The sequence below is a fragment of the Panulirus ornatus genome, chromosome 50 (assembly GCF_036320965.1).
Source record: "Panulirus ornatus isolate Po-2019 chromosome 50, ASM3632096v1, whole genome shotgun sequence".
Taxonomy (NCBI): Eukaryota; Metazoa; Arthropoda; class Malacostraca; order Decapoda; family Palinuridae; genus Panulirus; species Panulirus ornatus.
This window is the reverse complement of record NC_092273.1, coordinates 27,936,759-27,951,900: the sequence shown is the minus strand read 5'-3', so window position 1 is coordinate 27,951,900 and position 15,142 is coordinate 27,936,759.

Here is a 15,142-nt window from a genome sequence, read left to right as displayed (position 1 = left end):
GAGATACACGAACAGTCCAGGAAGATGAAGCCTGATAAAGCCAGCGGGCCTGACGGAGTTCCCCCTGGCGTATTCTCTTTGTTGCCAGTTCAGTGGTTGTGCAGTTTGGCTACTTTGTTTCATAGCATTTTCTTACCAGGCATTTACCCTCACTCATGGATAAGAGGTAAAGTCTTTACAGTGTTTAAGAAAGGTGACAGAAAAGACCCAAGTAATTACCGAGGTATAAGTATAATCAACACTTTAGCAAAAGTGTATGATATGGTTCTGTGCCGGCGGTTTAGCCTGTGGTTCAAACCTTACAGGGAACAGACTGGATCACAGAAGCAGCGGAGCTGTATCAAACATATTGTTGTTACACTTCGTATTCTTTCTGACACGACCAGACGTAAGAAAGTTGAATTATTTATAACCTTTATTGACTTTCCCAGAGCTTATGACTTAGTCCCGAGGCAGAAGTTTTACAGTGTTGCGGCATATTGGGTGTGGCTCGGTATGTTAGCGGCGTTCAAGGCCATGTATCGTGTTACGGAGAGCCTAGTGGGTGGGGCTGTGGTAACAGCTACGCGTGGGGTTAGGCAGGGGTCACCTACATCTTGTTTATTGTTCATAATATTTGTCAATGAACTCATTCGCCTCATGAAAGAAAGATGTCAACCTGAGCAACTCATAGAGTGGTTACATGTAATGGTTGTTATGGATGACACTGTGTTGTTATCAACTAATAGACAGAATATGGTAAAAAAGTTAGAAATATTACAACAATTTTGTGAAGAGTTTGGCATGGTGATCAACTGCTCTAAAACTAAATTTTTTGTAATTAACGGCAATGAGAGAGAGATAAGGAGCCGTTTCAGATGAATAATTTAGTCGTAGAACACTGCGTGAACTATGTCTACCTGGGGTCACCCTTTACCTGTGACGGCTCTGTGTCCTCGGCTGTACGGACTCACGCTAAAAGAAAATTGTCCCATGTGTTAAAGTATGAATCATTCCTCAAGAAGAATAACGACATCCCATTTATTGTTAAACGACGAGTCCTTGATGCTGGTGCCATGATGTCGTCCTTACTGTATGGATGCGAGTCTTGGGTAGGTGCTGATATCAAACCTGTTATTAAACTGTACAATTGGGCCATAAAACAACTACTAGGGGTCAGGAAGACTACATCAAATTCGGTATGCTATGCGGAAGCTGCATATCCTTCACTCCCAGATTTGATTAAGTTTAAACAGCACAAGTTTTTCAACAGTATGTGGTCCCAAAGATCAGATATGCCAGATGATCCCCTAAGACTTTCCATCCGTGTTATAACCAGCACCAATACACACATGGGGAAACATATTCAAAATTTCATTGATAACCGTCCTCCTGACCTAACTTCCTTCATTAAAAATGTACATAACGCAATTGAACATTCCAGCTCCTCAAGGTGTACCATATATAGAGAGCTCAACCCAGGTTTGTCTGTACATGACGTATACACTAACAAACATCTGATACCAGAGTCCAACCGCATTGCATTTACGCGCGTCCGTGTAAGCGGCCACAGTGTAAGTGTTGAAACAGGTCGCTGGAATAGAAGGGGACGTGGCCGCATACCTTTTGAAGAACGTGTGTGTATTTGTGGTGGAGGTGTACAAACTGAGAGGCATGGGATTGAAAATTGTTCTTTGACACAGAACATCAGACATATGAATAACTTCATAAGATTAGAGGACCTTTTTGCACCTGATTTTCCCCATGACACATGTTGTGAAATAATTTTTAAGATATTAGAAATGTATGATTAAATAACTTTAAGATGATATTCTGTGGACTACATTATCAACATCTAAAGTGGATTTAGTGATTATTGTTACTTTAGATCTAACGTTTAATTGTATTTATGTATGCTTAATGTCAATCTTATCTTATTGTGGTCAATAGACTATCTATCTATCTATCTATCTACCCTGCCTGGTGCACGTCCTCACCACCCCGACTGACGCTCGTCTTCGTCGTAGTGCTGCCGCTCCAGAACCTCCGGCCGTCGCGCGACTTCGGGTCCTCCTCGTTCGTGAGAGAAGTCTTTCTCGAGGATGCCGTGAGGGCCAGAGATGAGTCCTTTGTCGCAGCCGGTGTTCTGAAGGGCGGCTCTTGCTGTGTGGCCGGGGTCTTGCTGCTCGCTGAGGTATGTCCGCCCATATCCAGAACGACCCTGTAGCCTTCTGTCTCTCTAAAGAGCCGTGGTTTCCTGTTGTCCCCCTCTCACTTCTGTCTCTTTTGAGGTCCCTCTATGCGAGGAGGGAGGTCTTCACGGTGATCATCCCTCATGTCCAGACTGGAGGAGGGGACATCGTGATGTAGCGTCTGATCTGCGTGAGGAAGACGCCCCTGGTTCGGCGTTACCAGTGGCCTAGGAGGGTATGTCTGCTCAGAGCAGGTCTCAAGCAACTCCTGCATGTGGGAAGACGTATGTCTTAGATCATACACTAAACAAACACCTATAATGTATGGATCTTTTATCAAAATATTTGGACAGTGGACCCAGACTTCAAGTGTTTCCACTACTGTTACTACTACTCCGGGCGGCCCGTGTGTGTGTGTGTGTGTGTGTGTGTGTGTGTGTGTGTGTGTGTGTGTGTGTATTTGGGGTGTCATTACTGGCACAGGGTGGCACTTGTGTGTGCTCGGGGTGCCAATACTGGCACAGGGCGGCGGGTGTGTGTGTGTGTGTGTGTGTGTGTGTGTGTGTGTGTGTGTGTGTGTGTGTGTGTGTGTGTGCGCGCGAGTGTGTTTGTGTGTGTGTGTATGTGTGTGTGTGTGTGTGTGTGTGTGTGTGTGTGTGTGAGTGTGTGTGTGTGTCTGTGACTGTAGTGCACTTTCCTCTGGGACGCATGTCTGAATAGCGTACCACATGCTGACTTGTGTCGTTCCACAATGTTGTCCCCACCCGGCTTGCAACTTACCCAATCCCCTTCTAGGGCGACTGCTTTATCAGGCAAGTCACCCTAAAAATGCATTTTCTTTGATAATTTTTGGAGAAAAGAAAACGCACTTTCTGCATGTCATGGCTAACTATTATAAACTTGAAAAGTTGTTTTTTTTTTTTCCGCCCTTTAAATCGAACTTTTAGGGTTGCCTGTACGCTGTGTGCAAGGATCACGAAATCCACGCTGATTGTCGATATTTTGTACGCTGGTTTTTGTTTTATTTTCAAGAGGAAACTATTAAAAAAGGAATTTATCTCATTGAATTCTTATTGTTCAAAAGCGTCTGCTCCAAGGTCTGTGAGTGAGGATTTACCCCACACTCGTTCGACACTGTAACTTTCTATCGAATTTCGTGAAGTTTGTTCAGCATTTGGGCGATGCACGTATCCCAGGAGACACTCCTTGAGATTGCTGTTGCCTGGAAAGCAAGCTCTGCTGGCTGGCAGATGCGTCGTGACTCCGAGGAAGAGGCAGCGAAAAACAAGGGAACTAAGAGCCTTATTTGCATTCAGTATTATGTAGAATTATCTAAATTAGCTCTTAATACTTTACTGCGACTTTGAAACATAGTCCTACAGAAAAAAAAAAATGAAGGGCAGAGAATGTATTCCAAAACTTTAAACGTCGATTTCTCAAAATATTGATTTCAAACATTCAAAAATTGATAACTTGGAAAGTTATGAACAGATTTTGATTCTGTTTTCACATGTCGATAGATCAATAAAAGGGACATCAACTCATATATATTCTCTATGTGGCCTGAGTCGATGAAAGTGAGGGAAAATGTGGAAAGTCTGTCATAAAAATGCTTCGGAAAAATAATTCTCAAAAATATCCTACATGCAGTATGGTGATTTCCATGCATGTGAGAGTATAAAAAGGGTTGTTTTACATGGCTGTATGTAGGTAATTAACATACGATCTATATTACGATACATGATTATCGTCAAAACTTGGGACATCTTAAAGAAAATGTTCTGGTTTTTGATTCGTTTGACAAAAAAAAAAAAAATCTATTTGATATGTTCATGAAATCTATTAAAGGAAGTTCATAACATTACAGCATCACAGATTAAAATCAGCTTCATCTATTTCTCTTTTCAATTTGGCGGATACGAACACCAAAGCTGTGGAGAACAGCAGTTGTTCATTTTAGAGACAGATGAGGATCCTATTCAGCTAACTGGACCGTTTCAAAGTGTCCTAAAGAACCGTACTTGAAATAGATAGATGGTTAGGTGATATTTCGTGTAGTATTTATATGATATTTTATCATTCTTATACTTTTTTTTTCTTGAGCTTCTAGCCATAGAGAATTTCATTTTGTATTCTACTTGCAATTTCACAATAAAGACATGTTATCTTAATAGTTGGAGAAAGAAAACGAACTATATATATATATATATATATATATATATATATATATATATATATATATATATATATATATATATATATATATATTTAGTTATTATACTTTGTCGCTGTCTCCCGCGTTAGCGAGGTAGCGCAAGAGACCAGACGAAAAAATGGCCCAACCCACCCACATACACATGTATATACATACACGTCCACCCACAGCACATATACATATCTATACATCTCAACGTATACATATATATACACAAACAGACACATACATGTATACACATGTACATAATTCATAATGTCTGCCCTTATTCATTACGTCGCCACCACGCCACACACAAAATGAAAACCCCTCTCCCCGCATTTGCGCGAGGTAGCGCTAGGAAAAGACAACAAAGGCCACATTCGTCCACACTCAGTATCTAGCTGTCATGTATAATGCACCGAAACCACAGCTCCCTTTCCACATCCAGGCACCCCACACAACTTTCCATGGTTTACCCCAGACGCTTAACATGCCCTAGTTCAATCCATTAATACCACGTCGACCCCAGCATACAACATCGTTCCAATTCACTCTATTCTTTGCACGCCTTTCACCCTCCTGCATGTTCAGGCCCCGATCACACAAAATCTTTTTCACTCCATCTTTCCACCTAAGGTTTGGTCTCCCACTTCTCCTCGTTCCCTCTACCTCTGACACATGTATCCTCTTGGTCAATCTTTCCTCACTCATTTTCTCCATGTGACCAAACCATTTCAGTGCACCCTCCTCTGCTCTCTTAACCACACTCTTTTTATTACCACACATCTCTCTTACCATTTCATTTCTTACTCGATCAAACCATCTCACACCACATACTGTCCTCAAACATCTCATTTCCAGCATATCCACCCTCCTCCGCATAACTCTATCTATAGCCCACGCCTCGCAACCATACAACATTGTTGGAACCACCATTCCTTCAAACATACCCATTTCTGCTTTCCAAGATAACGTTCTCGACTTCCACACATTCTTCAACGCTCCCAGAACTTTCGCCCCCTCACCCACCCTATGATTCACTTCCGCTTCCATGGTTCCATACGCTGCCAAAACCACGCCCAGATATCTAAAACACTTCACTTCCTCCAGTTTTTCTCCTTTCAAACTTACCTCCCAATTGACCTGACCCTCAACCTTACTGTACCTAATAACCTTGCTCTTATTCACAATTACTCTCAGCTTTCTTCTTTCACACACTTTACCAAACTCTGTTACTAGCTTCTGCAGTTTCTCACCCGAATCAGCCACCAGCGATGTATCATCAGCGAACAACAACTGACTCACTTCCCAAGCTCTCTCATCCACAACAGACTGCATACTTGCCCCTCTTTCCAAGACTCTTGTATTCACCTCCCTAACAACCCCATCCATAAACAAATTAAACAACCATGGAGACATCACGCACCCTTGCCACAAACCAACATTTTCTGAAACCAATCACTTTCCCCTCTTCCTACTCGTACACATGCCTTACATCCTCGATAAATATCTTTCACTGCTTCTAACAACTTACCTCCCACACCACATATTCTTAATACCTTCCACAGAGCATCTCTATCAACTCGATCATATGCCTTCTCCAGGTCCATAAATGCTACATACAAATCCATTTGTTGTTCTAAGTATTTCTCACATACATTCTTCAAAGCAAACACCTGATCCACACATCCTCTACCACTTCTGAAACCACACTGCTATTCCCCAGTCTGATGCTCTGTACATGCCTTCACCCTCTCAATCAATACCCTCCCATATGATTTCCCAGGAGTACTCAACAAACTCATACCTCTGTAATTTTAGCACTCACTCTTATCCCCCTTGCTTTTGTACAATGGCACTATGCAAGCATCCCGCCAGTCCTAAGGAATCTCATCATGAGTAATACATACATTAAATAACCTTACCAACCAGTCAACAACACAGTCACCCGCTTTCTTAATACGTTCCACTGCCATACCATCCAAACCCGCTGCCTTGCCGGCTTTCATCTTCCGCAAAGCTTTTACTACCTCATCTTTGTTTACCAAATCATTCTCCCTAACCCTCTCGCTTTGCACACCACCTCGACCAAAACACCCTATATCTGCTACTCTATCATCAAACACATTCAACAAACCTTCAAAATACTCACTCCATCTACTTCTCACATCACCACTACTTGTTATCACCTCCCCATTAGCCCCCTTCACTGATGTTCCCATTTGTTCCCTTGTCCTTACGCACTTTATTTACCTCCTCCAAATCATCTTTTTATTCTCCCTAAAATTTAATGGTACTCTCTCACCCCAACTCTCAGTTGTCTTCTTTTTCGCCTCTTGCACCTTTCTCTTGACCTCCTGCCTCTTTCTTTTATACATCTCCCACTCATTTGCATTATTTCCCTACAAAAATCGTTCAAATGCCTCTCTCTCCTCTTTCGCTAATAATCTTACTTCTTCATCCCACCACTCACTACCCTTTCTAATTTGCCCACCTCTCACGCATCTCATGCCACAAGCATCTTTTGCACAGGCCATCACTGCTTCCCTAAATACATCCCATTCCTCCCCCACTCCCCTTACATACTTTGTTCTCACCTTTTTCCATTTTGTACTCAGTCTCTCCTGGTACTTCCTCACACAAGTCTTCTTCCCAAGCTCACTTACTCTCACCACTCTCTTCACCCCAATATTCTCTCTTCTTTTCTGAAAAGCTCTACAAATCTTCACCTTCGCCTCCACAAAAGTCTCTCTTTCGCGCGCCTATCAATTAACACGTAACCCAACAACGGTCTCTGGCCATCTCTCCTATTTACATACGTATACTTATGTATATCTCTCTTTTTCAAACAGGTATTCCCAATCACCAGTCCTTTTTCAGCACATGAATCTACAAGCTCTTCACCATTTCCATTTACAATACTGAACACCCCATGTACACCAATTACCCCCTCATCTGCCACATTACTCACCTTTGCATACATATATATATATATATATATATATATATATATATATATATATATATATATATGTGTGTGTGTGTGTAAGGCAGCAGGTTTGGATGGTATTGCAGTGGAATTTATTAAAAAAGGGGGTGACTGTATTATTGACTGGTTGGTAAGGTTATTTAATGTAAGTATGACTCATGGTGAAGTGCCTGAGGATTGGCGGAATGCGTGCATAGTGCCATTGCACAAAAGCAAAGGGGATAAGAGTGAGTGCTCAAATTACAGAGGTATAAGTTTGTTGAGTATTCCTGGTAAATTATATGGGAGGGTATTGATTGAGAGGGTGAAGGCATGTACAGAGCATCAGATTGGGGAAGAGCAGTGTGGTTTCAGAAGTAGTAGAGGATGTGTGGATCAGGTGTTTGCTTTGAAGAATGTATGTGAGAAATACTTAGAAAAGCAAATGGATTTGTATGTAGCATTTATGGATCTGGAGAAGGCATATGATAGAGTTGATAGAGATGCTCTGTGGAAGGTATTAAGAATATATGGTGTGGGAGGCAAGTTGTTAGAAGCAGTGAAAAGTTTTTATCGAGGATGTAAGGCATGTGTACGTGTAGGAAGAGAGGAAAGTGACTGGTTCTCAGTGAATGTAGGTTTGCGGCAGGGGTGTGTGGTGTCTCCATGGTTGTTTAATTTGTTTATGGATGGGGTTGTTAGGGAGGTGAATGCAAGAGTTTTGGAAAGAGGGGCAAGTATGAAGTCTGTTGGGGATGAGAGAGCTTGGGAAGTGAGTCAGTTGTTGTTCGCTGATGATACAGCGCTGGTGGCTGATTCATGTGAGAAACTGCAGAAGCTGGTGACTGAGTTTGGTAAAGTGTGTGAAAGAAGAAAGTTAAGAGTAAATGTGAATAAGAGCAAGTTTATTAGGTACAGTAGGGTTGAGGGTCAAGTCATTTGGGAGGTAAGTTTGAATGGAGAAAAACTGGAGGAAGTAAAGTGTTTTAGATATCTGGGAGTGGATCTGGCAGCGGATGGAACCATGGAAGCGGAAGTGGATCATAGGGTGGGGGAGGGGGCGAAAGTTCTGGGAGCCTTGAAGAATGTGTGGAAGTCGAGAACTTTATCTCGGAAAGCAAAAGTGGTTATGTTTGAAGGAATAGTGGTTCCAACAATGTCGTATGGTTGCGAGGCGTGGGCTATGGATAGAGTTGTGCGCAGGAGGATGGATGTGCTGGAAATGAGATGTTTGAGGACAATGTGTGGTGTGAGGTGGTTTGAACGAGTAAGTAACGTAAGGGTAAGAGAGATGTGTGGAAATAAAAAGAGCGTGGTTGAGAGAGCAGAAGAGGGTGTTTTGAAGTGGTTTGGGCACATGGAGAGAATGAGTGAGGAAAGATTGACCAAGAGGATATATGTGTCGGAGGTGGAGGGAACAAGGAGAAGTGGGAGACCAAAATGGAAGTGGAAAGATGGAGTGAAAAAGATTTTGTGTGATCGGGGCCTGAACATGCAGGAGGGTGAAAGGAGGGCAAGGAATAGAGTGAATTGGATCGATGTGGTTTACCGGGGTTGACGTGCTGTCAGTGGATTGAATCAGGGCATGTGAAGCGTCTGGGGTAAACCATGGAAAGCTGTGTAGGTATGTATATTTGCGTGTGTGGACGTATGTATATACATGTGTATGGGGGTGGGTTGGGCCATTTCTTTCGTCTGTTTCCTTGCGCTACCTCGCAAACGCGGGAGACAGCGGCAAAAAAAAAAAATATAAATATATATATATATATATATATATATATATATATATATATATATATATATATATTTATTTATTTATATTATATATATATACTTGAAAATTTATAGAAGAATTATATGTTCTGTAGGAAATCATCAAACTATAACATGTGCCAGATAGTCATTTATATTATTATGCCCATACCACGTATGTACGTCTGTTTCTCAGTCATTCATATACTCATCGAAAAGCAGTGAATCCATACACTAAATCGACCCCAAGAAAATTATATCAATAGAAAGACGCATTAAAACCCAAGTTTAAATGACCCAACGTTTGAACTATCAAGTTTTGATGACATCGTGTCCATGTCTATTGAAGAAAACCCAATCTAAACCTAATTGGTATCAATTTCTTTAAATCTGAATATACGTTATGATTATCAAACATGAGGATTATTAACCAGGGTGATTTATATTAGTCGCAATCATGCGATATGTGTAATTAGCGGAGCCTCTTCAGTTCTCATGCGCCTGGCAGCAATGTTGAGGGAAGGCAGGTCTGGGTGGAGGACTGAATTTGCGCAGTTGCTGCTCGGTTGCTGTTGGACGAGCTGGGTAAGCCATTGTCTCTCTGATCTTTATTTTTAGTGTATAAGTATAGGTAGCGATATAATTTTGTTAGATTTTTTGGGGTCCTGCCATACTTACATTTATATAGCGTCATGTTACAAGCGTAGTTAAACTATATTATATTTGATTGCCTTTGATGTGAAATTCAGTGGTCTGGGAAGCTTATATTAGCATACATTATACATTGCAAAAGACAGTCTTTTGGTTTAGGCATTATCCAGCCATCATGCTATACCATAAACACTCCTCCAGCCTTCGTCAGCGTTGGGGCAAGACTGAGAACTTACAGTACACCAGAGGGCTTGGTACACATCAAGACCCCTTGTAGTTCGTGGTGTTGTATGGTTTTATCACCCATTAACGCAATTAGGTTGAAGTTTAACTGAACGAGATCGTTCTTGGAACGATAGTTAATAACATCTGCTGCATGCATACGAGTCCTTTAAGTCTGTCACTGTTAAGCATTATCGAATCTCAAATCAATTGTTTTCTAAAAATTATCGATTTGTATCGTTCAATGTGAAATATTTGATCGATATCTGCAGATATTCGGGTTATATCCCACTTAGAAAAGTAGCTATTCACTGAATGTATTCGATGATGTTAGATATTTGCCAATATTCATTAGGGAAGTGTAGGGGTTTATTCAGTTTGTATCGTAGTAGAGAGAAATGGACCTTGTAACTCAATCTTTTCTTTTTGTTGCAGGTAATACACTCGCGTCTCTTCTGAGGACATCCAGGAGGAACTACGATATTTGGAGCGTCTCTCTTCCAATGGCTTCGACCATCTGCAATGGCCCAACGCATCGTCTTCATAACATTGTCCACCATACAGTAGAGGCACAAGAGATGTTCGTTGTAAAGACGTACATTACATAGTATTGACACGGGTAGTAGGGTAGATGAGAACATGTGTTGCTGATAAGAATGAATGTATATTGAATATTTGTTTTGGAATCTGGGTGGTTTGGTTGGTTTTGTCGTTTCCAATTGTATTATTGAGTGGGTTAGCTTTGTATCAAGGAATTCAAACTATCGGACAGTAATTACCTTCGAAGACTTGAGTATCGTAAGAGCAAAGTTTACTTAAGTAATGTCTTAAGTATTACATTTAGGGGTATGTTTCTTTAGTATCGTAAGAGCTAAGTTGGCTTAAGTAATGTCATTATTACATTTAGTTGTCTTGGTCTTCATGTTAATGTCGTGAGCAGAAGTGATATTGATTTAAAGAATATTATCGAAAGGAAAATTACACTGACTCTTTTCAGTTAATATAATTGTATCCATTACGAATGAAATTGAGATCTAGACTTGAATAGCAGACTGCGTATTATCAGAACCTCTGATAGCATTGATAACCGGCATTAGGTCTTTTGAGGTTCCTTTATTATAACGTTATTTATCGTGTATTTGGTTGTCGTAAGAGTAATCTGCCAGGAAATCATTTTTGGTAGCTCACTGTTGTAATCTTTTATCAAATATATTGTCAAGTGAGAATTGGTTAATGGTTATCATGCGTTATACCTGCGTCTTTATTTCTGGCCGAAATCGCAAAATCGATCTTAGTCATGTTCGTTTGTGGATGGGCAAGGTGACACTAGAATCCTGTAACTACAACACTCTCGACTTCCCACAATACCACAGGGCTTTGAAGTAGGATTGTCATGTGTAGTACCAATGGTTATACATGCATACCCGAAAGTATGAGGGAAAGTATGGCTCCTGCTCATTGTCTTCTGTCCCAGCTGTATGAGGAAGTGTGTGGCTGTTTAGTGTCTCCTGTCCCAGATGTATGAGGAAGTGTATGGTTCCTGTTTATCCCAGCTGTATGAGGGAGTGTATGGCTCCTGATTAGTGTCTCCTGTCCCAGCTGTATCAAGATATGTATGGCTTCCGATGAGTGCCCCCAGACCTAGATGTATGAGGAAGTATATGGCTCCTGCTCTGTGTCTCCTGTCCCAGCTGTGAGGAAATGTATGGGTCCTGCTTAGTCTTGCCCCATCTGTATGAGGAAATGTATGGGTCCTGCTCAATGTGTCCTGTCCCAATTGTGAGGGATTGTATTGCTCTCCTTTCCCAGATGTATGAGGAAGTGTATTCCTCCCGATCAGTGCATTCTGTCCTAGATGTATGAGCGAGTGTCTCCTGTCCCAGCTGTATGAGGAAATGTTTGGCTCCAGCTTTAACTGTACCACCTGTATGAGGAAGTGTATAGCTCTAGTGTCTCATGTACCAGATGTATGCAGGAATGTATGGTTCCCGCTCAGTGTCCCCTGTACCAGCTGTATAAGGAATCATATGGCTCCTACTTAGTGTCCCTTGTCCTAGCTATATGAGGAAGTATATGGCTCCTGCTCAGTGTCTCATGTCCTAGCTGTATCAGGAAGTGTATGGCTGCCCGTGTCCGTTGTCCTAGCTGTACGGGGAAGTATATAGTGTATGGTTTACAATTTGGCTGACGAGTCTTCAGTATAGATTATGAAGTGAAGTGTTACGAAGTTTAAGATGTTGCGTTGAAGGTATGGGAGTGTAATGTAGGTTTGGCCACTGTAATAGTAATACATATTCAGTAAGGTTATGCAAGTCGGGTAGTTTAGTGTAGGTATGAGGATGGCTAATATCGTAAACTAAAGTTGAAGGATGGTATTTCCTCAAACGTCTGGGAAGAATTGTCGTACTGCAGTTAAGGCCAGGGTGGTACGCACTCAAAATTTAGTAGAGAATGGAGTTGCATTACAACTGATTTTGTGGTATAAGTACCGAGATAATGTTTGCTTCGTAAGGCCACGATAAGCAATAATGTAAAGTAGAATTAGTTTTAAACTAAAGGTACGACTTTCACTGTACAAATGGGTAATAACAATGTAGCTAGAGGTAAACCAGACGTAATGTAACAGGTTGTTAACGATACGAAACGCAAGGTATTTATTCGTTGATCAATGTCCAAATGAACATTACTGCTGTCATCTATGTAAAGTGATAATCATAAATTCATAGCAACCATTTGAAATGAATTCGTTGCATTACACGTGTAGTATATTCAGCTTTGATTTAACGCACATGTATATACTATCGAACTCAGGGTACAAGTTGCTATGCGTAAAAATTGGATTAGATATATTTTACGAATTACCTTGATTTGTGATCGTAAGTTATTTCTAATGTAATTGGTGCAAGTCTTCGATCCTGATGCACGAAATTTCCCTTCTCTTTCGTGTTCGAAACGTAAAAATTTACCTTCTTTCGTCTTCGATACGACGTAATAACTGATAATCATAGTAATTTTGTTAGTAATAACCATTTGAAATAAATCGTTGCATTATTCAGATTTGTTTCGCGCACATGTAAACTACCGACCTCGGGGTATGAATTGCTGTACGTAAAAAATAGAATGTATTTTACGAATTAAATCGATTTGTGATAGTAGTTATATTTAATGTAATTATTACGATGCACGTTTCCGATGTTGATTCATGAATCTTCCCCTATCTTTCGTGTTGGAAACGTGAAATTGACAATCGTGTTCGAAACCTACCATTCATGTTTAGGAACATTTGTAAGTTTGCTATTAATGAAAACAATACGCCCCTGTTCGTTTACCTCGTATGGTCGATATTTGTGGATTCTGATATTGTTTACAGATAACAGGACGCCTGATTGGCCCACTACTGGGTTGTCCGAAAAAGATCTTGCTTGCAAAATCCAATTCCACTCTCTACTTTAAGCTGTCATCGACTGTCCGTACTCCATATTTCAGCTTTATTCCGTTTGTTCTAGTAACTGTATTGTATTTCGAAAAGATGTTCGTGATATTTTTAGCCTCTCTTCTTCGTATGCCAGGTTTCTAAAGGATGGGATCAATTTTGTCGCACGTCTTTGCACTTGCTCTAATTTTTCCTCGTCTTTGTTTGAGGACCAAATTTTATAGAGAATCATAAAACGAGAATTTTCTGGTCTTGTAATCTGTGTTCCTAGCTATGCAAGTTAACATTCGATTGCCTTTTTTTTTTTTTTTTTTGCTTGCTGGACACCAACTGTTTCAAATTGTTGCTAATATCTCCAAGGTCCTTTTCATCCACTGTATTTTATGAATAGTTTGTTGCAACGTATGTAGTCTCCAAAGTTCATAACTTATCACTTGCTTATATTAAACTTTACCATATGTTTGACCACTCTGCTCGCAATTTAAGATCTCTGAATCATTTCGCATTCCTGTCTGTTTACAGCTCTACTTCCTAGTTTAGTATTGTTAGCAAATATGGCGATATTAGATATGAGACAGTTCTTGGTCATTAATGTATATGAAAAGAATTGGGCCTAGGACCGACCCCTGTGACACACCACTCGTTACGCCTAGCTAATGAGGCTTCGCATTTAATACTACTATGCTTTCTTCCGGTAAGCCAATCTGATCCATGTACAGAATTCTTCACCGATTCCGTGGGCTTTGAGATTATCTCTTGTGAGGTACTCCTTCGAAAGCGTTTTGGAAATCTATACTACATCAGACGGTAATTTTCCGTCCCAATTCCTATAAAAAAAAAAAAATCCAAATTCGTCAGGCAGGATCTTTATCGGAAAAGTGTTTGTTAGACAAATCGTATTTTTTCCATAGTTTTATATAACACGTAAAGCTAATTGGGCGCACTTTTCTTTTGTTCATAAAGGCAACATTTCCTTGTTAAGTCGGTTGATATAGTTACAGTCGAGGTCGTGTGATTCACTATTGAAACGTCCTGCGCGTTGAGTTGTCAGGGACGTGGTTGTGGTGTACCAAATTGTGGTCGTCTAATGCTAGCCTTGCAATGAATTTCTTGTATTCAATTAAGGATTCACAAATTGGATTTTGTCAGTTTTACATATTTATGGCCACAAAAATGTTAACCGTAAGTTTTTGGGGACACTTGCATTTATTTTCATTTGTCTGTCTAATCACATTGCAAATTATGGCATTTGATTTCACAAGTCGCCAATATTCTATTCGGGAATAAGTCGAGATGAGTTCACTTTGACAATGCTAATTTGCAATACGTATGCGAGACGTATTTTACATATATGGTTCGTTTTCTTTAAGATCACACTTAGATACGTATAATCCGTATTATTCCTCGGCATTTGTAACATGAAAAACACTCAAGATTTTAGATGACCAATGTTTATAATATAACACCTTACCATTATGGCTAGGCTACACAAGGCAATACTCCACAGACGTTGTCACACGCCATTGTCATTTGTCAGTGTAACTCAAAATACCTTTTATTGAACGAATAGCGAAATATAAGTAGATTGAAAGAAATGTTTGTATACAAAAACTGCCAAACTTTTAGTTTTTGCAGAGGAAAAGTATTCGTATGCCGGAAAGAAATTGAGGTAATGACCAAAAATGATTTGGTGGAAGTCTGTCATACGTGTTTCCATCCTCTTTGTTCCATGTTAATCCTGCCTTTGC